The sequence below is a fragment of the Lampris incognitus genome, chromosome 3 (genome assembly GCF_029633865.1).
Source record: "Lampris incognitus isolate fLamInc1 chromosome 3, fLamInc1.hap2, whole genome shotgun sequence".
NCBI classification, from domain to species: domain Eukaryota; kingdom Metazoa; phylum Chordata; class Actinopteri; order Lampriformes; family Lampridae; genus Lampris; species Lampris incognitus.
In genome coordinates, this window is record NC_079213.1 from 14,309,347 (window position 1) to 14,317,282 (window position 7,936).

Here is a 7,936-nt window from a genome sequence, read left to right on the forward strand (position 1 = left end):
GCCGCAACAAGTCCGTCCTCCTCCCGTCCTTCGCCCGGTGTGTCTTTCTCTCCCTCGTTTCTTTTAGTAACGTGACTTTTTACATCTGTCTCCCCTCCCCCGCCCCCCCACGTCTGTTTTCTCTCTCTTTTTAAATCCTTCGAACTGCCGTCTGCCACCCTCTCTACCCTTCAGTGGGATTAATTTGGCTCTGCCTCATTGGCACCAGGGTTGTTACATGGGCGCTGTTGCCAAATCTGATTGGAATTAATCAAAGAGAACAAAAATAAACTGTGTGTGTGTGTGGGGGGGGGTGTGGGGTGAGGGGGGGCTTGTTAGTACAGGATCAGCGTCCCTGTTTATTCAGCTCCCCTAACCAGATCCTGTACGGTGGCTATTAATAGCGTTACATGCGGGGGAAGCTGACCCGTGCGGCCCACATGCGTGCACACCGGGGAAGCTTTGCTGAGGTTTCCTCCTCGCCACCTCCTCTGTGGTCGCGGTACCCAGCAGCCTCGCCGGTCGGCCTGACATATTAAAAGCTGATGAGGGAGTCCAGACCATTGACACTTGGGGGGGGGGTCATAAACCCACTCCTCACCCCTGTTTCTGAGGGACGAGCAAATTACCTGTGAGGCACAGTGAGCAAATGGGCGGCCATTTTTTTTTGACTGTGGGTGGACGGGTGGTGTCATGTATCTCCGTGAGTTTCCCCCGTCAAGGTGACCCTCTGTCCCACCCAACCCGGGGCTCGAACCCATGGCTGCCAGCCGCACGTTCCACCGGCTGAGCGAGCCAGGCTTGGTTCAGCTAAGCGTTGCCGTCGGGGCTGCCTGTCCACGCACTGCACAGCAGGCGGCAGTAGCGGTGCGTGGAGGTGTCCGTGTGGCCGGGGTGCTGAGATGGCCGAAGCGCCCCCCCCCCCCCCCGGAGGGGCTGCAGGCGCGGCACATGACTGTATAATGTGTTTACCCACAGTAAAGCGCTTCCTCTCATGTGACCTCACATGGCCAAGCGGGCTCTGGAGGCACTGGCCCCGCCCACTCGGTTTACCTATTGTAAATCATCCCGGCCTCCCCGTCAGCCAATCAAAGCACAGAGTAATGAATGGAGCCGTTCAGATCAGCAGGGTGGTCTTGTGTTGATCCACACACACACACACACACACACACACATATTGGCACCTACAAGTGCATGTGTACACATGCATGAATATGTGGACACACACACACACACACACACACACACACCTGTTTGTGCCAATCTGGGTTCCTTCTCAGAATGTGTTTCCACATAGAAAATGTGTGTGTGTGTGTGTGTGTGTGTGTGTGTGTGTGTGTGTGTGTGTGTGTGTGTGTGTGTGTGTGTGTGTGTGTGTGTGTGTGTACGTGCACGCCTCCCTGCTCTCTCTGCTTCTGAGAAGGGGTGGCAGGGCGGGGGGGGGTGTTAGGGCCACAGGGTGAGAGCAAGGTAAGGGGAGGAAAAAAGCTAGATTGAGCAAAGAGAGGGGAAGAAGAAGAAGAAGAAGAAGAAGAAGAAGAAGAAGAAGAAGAAGAAGAAGAAGAAGAAGAAGAAGAACGGAGAGCGCGCTACAGAGAGCCCGTCTGTCAGATGAGATGAAACGCTGCCTCTTACTGGTCACTGTCTGTTACTGCGACAGATGCTGGGGGGGAAATGGAGAGAGAACAAAGGAAAGACAGACATGGGGGGGAGGGGGGAGGAGAGGGAGATTTGAGTGGAAATATGAACACTAGCTCAGGTCATGTCGGTGGTGTGGTGTTGTGTTGTGCCGTTGTGCGGCTGAACCCTGCTCGGTAACGCTGTGCAGGAAGTGCGGGCAAAGCACGCCGCAGTGAGCTGGACGGGCTGGGCCGCAGGGGCCGAGGGAGCCATTTTGAATTATTCTTTCACTGTTACCGTCTGACTTGTCAACTGCTCGTAGATCACAGTGCATAGAGCGACCGCCTGTTTTCATCTTTTACCCACAATGCCTTGGGTTTATCGCCTAGCAAGCAGCGCCGGCGTGATCGGCCAGTCTTCTCAGTCCACCACCAGCCGTCTATGGAGCCCTTCCCTCCATGTCAAATATACTGTGTGTGTGTGTGTGTGTGTGTGTGTGTGTGTGTGTGTGTGTGTGTGTGTGTGTGTGTGTGTGTGTGTGTGTGTGTGCGCTGCCTAACAGCACAGTACAGTTAGTTCTTGTCACCATCTCTCTGTAAGTCTGTTGTGTGTCAGTGCTTTGCTCTTCTTTAATCCTCGCACGTCTCTCATTTGTCTTCGTCTATGCGGCCATACCAAAGCAAGCGCCGCTTCATCCGTTCCCCTCTTCCCTGCCCGTTTGTGCGCCTCATGTATGTCTGCTTCTGGTTGTGCGTTCCCTGGTGGACAGCTCGTTGTTGTGTATGTGGGGTCCTGAATTGGGAGCCCGGCCTCGTTTGCTGGTGGCGCCTGTGATCCACGGTGCTCAGGTGCTCTCTCCACATAATTACCCAGTGTGTTTCGGGTCTTGTCAGCGCACACACACACACACACACACACACACACACACACACACACACACACACACACACACACACACACACACACACACGGACACACACACACATGCACCCTCTCTGAATTAAATCTACGACCGCCTGTCTTGTTTCTGATTACAGGGATAGCCTTCTTCCTCTCATCCACTTCACCTCTGGTCTGAATGTCTGGTCATCCTCCCCTCCTCTTCCTCCCCCTATTCTCTCTCTCTTCTCTTTATCTCTCCCCCCACCTATCTACCAATCACACCTGGTGTGTGTGTGTGTGTGTGTGTGTGTGTGTGTGTGTGTGTGTGTGCATGTAAAAAAAAAAAGGATTGACAGAGAACATTAGTCCGGTGTCAGGATGGGAGATAACCGTCTCCACGGTAACGGCCATTGATTTACACACATGGTTTTGCCCTTCAAAACAAATCCATCAGCGGCTGGTTAAAATAATTCCCAAAGAGAGCTGCTGCTGTTTATGTGCAGCTGCTGGCCAGAGATGGAGGACGGGTGGAGCAGAAACACGTGGAGCGATTATGTCAGCCGTTCGCCAAGTCAGCCAGCCCTCCGACCGACCCGTGTGATTGGCCGACGAGAGCCGGGCGCGTGAACTCTCTCTGAATCCCTGCGACGGCCCCGTGTGTCCGGCGTCCAGGGTGTGTCTATGAGACGGAGGCGGTGCAACGCCCGCTAGACATGCGCTGGGTGGCTGCGTGGCTGCTCGTGCCCCAGGTGGTGTAAAATGAATACAGGGCACGAAAAGGCGAAGCTGTCACCAATCTGATGTTGTCCTGCAGTGCCGAGATGACGGACGGGCATGTGTTTGTTTAACGAGCTCGGGTTTTATTTGCATCTCCAGCAAAAAACAGAGGTGATGGGACTCTGTTCATGGTGTGCACCCAGCGCTGGGTGATGTGGGACATTCTTCTTCTTCTTCTTTCGGCTTGTTCCCTGTTTCTCAGGGGGTCGCCGCAGCAGAGTTTACGGTTTCCATCGGTACCATGTGAGGGCGCAGCACCGACGGAGGCCGTCGCTAACCCGGGCCCGGGCCGATCCGGTACGGCCTTGTCACTCCACGTACTGATTTGGCCAAATTTTACCCTTCCTGATACGGAAAATATTATGGTGGGACACCATATCTTCAGAGTCCAGCATGATGTTCACCTCGCCAAGCTGCTGGGAAATATGAAGCGCGACATCGCTCCGAGTATGATACCCTCCCAAATATTCCAGACTCACTTTGTGAGATATTTCAGGCGAGAGATTCTCGTCGTCGTTAGTTTAGACAACAAAATTGTGCTTCCTGGTGAGACCATACCCAGATTTCATCCCAATACAATGCCGCTGAAGGGCGGTAGACCACACGGACTCATGGCCCGGCCCTCTATGCGTCTGTTTCATGGGGCGGGGTCCTGCTTGGGTCTGAGGTTGACAACAGCAGCTTTGGAGAAGTGGGGTTTTTCGGGTGAAATGTTATATCTTTGAATCCCCGCACCAGCTGGAGAAAGTCTGGCCGGGAATCTGGCAGTTCAATGGCCAGGCCTGGAAAGCCGGTCGTGCTGCGAAGCTCCCAGCATCCCGCCCCCACCCCCCACCCCCCGACCGATCCTGTTAAGATGCTCACGGGCGGACGGTCGACATCTGGTGCGAATGTGTGCGGTGCGTGGACTCGAGGAAGAGCTAGAACAGGTCTTGTGTGGCTTGCCAGTCTGTCCGGGATAACAGAGGTGGAGGAAAACGTCTCGAGCCCGCTGTGACCCCGTGAATCCCGCCGCGTGTTAGAGAGTCTGTGAGACAGCTCGAGTCGAGCTTGTATTCGCAGACTGAGCGAGTTGTGTCGGTGGCGTTTTAGGAGTGGTATTGCATCGCGGCGTACACATGGTGCGGAGTCGGCAGGGCTACACAACATAGCACCACACATACTGAGTCACGTGAGGACAGTAGGACCGGGGGGGGACGGTACAAGGCATGCAAAAGAAGAGCAACATTTTTACACCGCACTACCAAAACGTGCGGTATGCAAATGAGGCAGCGTTGACCCCCCCCCCCCCGGGTCAGTCAAGCCGCCAGCTCCAAATAAATGGCTCATATTCCTATTATAACTGGTCCTATTTCACTTGATGTTCATTGCTCGCTATCCCTAACGGGTGCATTGTTGGACTCCACGTAGCAGAGACGGGCCTCTGTTCTAGACGGGCATCTGTTCTAGACGGGCATCTGCTCTATGAAGGAGCTGATCCTGCGTCTGATTATATTTGGGTCTATCTGGGGGCTAGAGTCCAACTGCCTATCCCAGCTCTTTCACAAACACCTCTGCACTTGATGGACTGGAGAGAAAAAAGCTGCTTCTATGCACCCTGTGCACCCTGTGCACCCTGTGCACCCTGTGCATTGCCTCTGTGCACCCTGCGCACCCTGTGCATTGCCTCTGTGCACCGCCTGTTGGCACCTACGCCCTGCCGGAGTCGAACTCGGCTTTATGGCGCTTCCTGGTGCTGCCATCCCCTGCAGAGATCCTTGCTTGTGTTGTATCAGCTCTCAGATGAGCGCAGCTTTGGATAAAGGCGTCTGCAAAATGAAAGTGTAAATTGTGCGGTCGCCTGCCTGCAGGCTAGAGAAACGGACTCGAGTGAGAGGAAGAGGGGTCACTGCAGCAGCCCCTGAGATAGACCAGGCCTGCCCTTAAATAACAGTTAGGCCTGAACTGTGTCCTGCTGACGCTTCTCTCTCTTTTATACGTGCTGAATATGATTAAATACGATTGTCAAATTCTGGGTTCAACCAGACGGCGAGCGACCTCCTGTACTTACACCGAGCGCAGACAGAGGGCGCTACGTCACTGAAGACACTCTGGACCCGGAGTTTGGAAGGGGGAATCATTAGGAAAGGAGAGCGGGACAGAGAGAAGGGGGGGAGTAAGTCGGGGGGGGGGAAGAGAGTAAGATGAGATGGTGAGGAGGAGGAGGAGGAGAGGAGGGAGATGAAGAAAGGAAAGCAAACGAGGCAAAGTCGGTGGACGACGGAGAGAAAAATGAAAGAAACGGAAGAAAGGAAGAGAGAGAAAAGAGGAGATTGAGAGACATGGGCGGAAATGGATACGAATGAAAGCAAAAGCGGCAGCGGAGGAGGACGTTTTGTCCCCCACGCTGACGCCTCTCTGAACCGGCGGTTGGAGACGGCGGCGCCGGCCATCACAGGATCTGCGCTGTAAATCCTAACCATCGTTTCTCACGGCCGATACCCCCTTCCTGCCCCCCCCTAACGAATCTCACAAGACGCCCGGCATCTATCCCTCCATCTTCCCTCTCTCCTCTCCCTCTGCCCATGTACTACTTCATCAGTATACCCTTCTCTGTTCTCACCCATCTCTCTCTCTCTCTCTCTCTCTCTCTCTCTCTCTCTCTCTCTCTCTCTCTCTCTCTCTCTCTCTGTGTCCACTTGCCCCCTTTTCTACTGGGTTTGGTTGGGTCCATGCCATTTGGATCCAGTCCAGCAGGGCTGTACCATTAGTGATAAGCAGGGGAGTCATTGCGATCTGCATGCAGCTGGGTACAGGTGTGCTGTTAACTGTGGGCGTGTGTGTGTGTGTGCGTGTGTGCGTGTGCGTGCGTGTGTCTGTGTGTGAGAGAGAGAGAGAGAGAGAGAGAGAGAGAGGAGAGAGAGAGAGAGAGAGAGAGAGCGTCTATCTTTTACACGGTCATCTTATGTTTCTATAGTCTTCTACTGTTGTTCCCTGGTTATTTTATCACTCCGTCTCTCTTATTCAGCTCTCAACGGACCCCTTTCCTCTCCTCTCTTCTCTTCCCTCTCTTCAACCCTGCATGTCGCTGCCTCTTTCACACACACACACACACACACACACACACACACCTCCAGCACTCCATTCAGCCTTGCCCACCCTCTGTGGGCGCCGTGCCCTGAGAAAGGCAGCCCGAGCTGGGCCAGAAGCCCCAGGCAGGGCCCTGGAGCCCTGCCAGAAGCCTGGGAGTCTAGTGGAGCAATGGAGAGAGGGGGTGGGGGGGTGCAGGGTGTCGTATAGGGGTTTAGAAAGCGGTTAAAAGGAGGAGAGGAGAAGGAGGGGAGCAGAAGATGAGTGGATGGGGGTTTGAGAGGAGTAAATGGGGAGGGAGAGGGAGCGACGTGAGTGAGCAAAATGGGAGCGAAGAGGGGAAGATGGGGGAGGAAGCAGGACAGGGGGGGAATAAGGGGAGGAGAGATATAGACGGCTCGGTGGCGAGAGTGACAAGAAAGAAGGATAAATGTGTCAAGAAAAGGGGGGAGAGAGACGGTAGGGAGAGAGAGAGAGAGTTGGGCTGACAGCCAGCTCCCAGGAGAGAGAGAGAGGTCAGAGCAGTGGACACGTCTCTAGAGAGGCTCTGAGTGTGTGTGTGTGTGTATGTGTGTGTGTGTGTGTGTGTGTGTGTGTGTGTGTGTGTGTGTGTGCGTGTGTGTGTGTAGGCATGGTGCATGCGTGACTTTTTATGTATGTCTGTTTATGTGCGCCTGTATGAATCTGTGTATATCTGAGTGTGCGTGCGCATATTTGTGTGTCTTTCTGTGAGTGCGTGTGCACAAGTTTGTGTGCAAGTTGCACATGTAAGTTTGTGTGCTTTGGTGTGTGTGTGTGTGTGCCCATGCGCACACATGCGTGTGTGTGTGTGTGTGTGTGTGTGTGGACATGCGTGTGCGTGTGTGAAAGAGAGTGGCAAGGGAGGGAGGAGAGAGGAATGCGGAGGAAGAGGAGGAGAGCAGTGAAGCGCAGCACAGCTGAGAGAGGGGGGGGAGAGAGTGGGGGAGAGAGGGGGGGAGAGAGAGTGAGAGAGAGAGGACTTGTGTAGGATCCATCCTGCATCTCTGAGATGTGACCTTGGAAATGAACATTTCCATAATTCTTTGTATGCATTTGTGCTCGTGTTACTGTTTGCTATTCCATGTGAGGCGTTTAAGAAGGATGTAGCATTAACCACACACACGACACACACGACACAGACGACACACACGACACACACGACACACACCACACAGACGACACAGACGACACAGACGACACACACGACACAGACGACACAGACGACACAACCATCGGGTCCCTCTCTACAAAGTGCGTCTTTGTGTCTACGTGCACGACGCACCATTTAATGTATGAAGGGCAGTATTGGTTAGAAGAGTGTGCACACCCCTGTGTTTGTGTGTGTGTGTGTGTGGGCACATGTGTGTCAATAACGGCATATACAGTCTGCAGGATTATGTGACCTCGGATGCCACACATGCTCACATTTGTCAACACACACACACACACACACACACACACACACACACACACACACACACACACACACACACACACACACACACACACACACACTTGGAGATCTGAGCCCCATGAAAAAAGAGCCCTAAGGGTCTTTATGGGGCTCCTGCTTTGGTCAGGGAAGTGA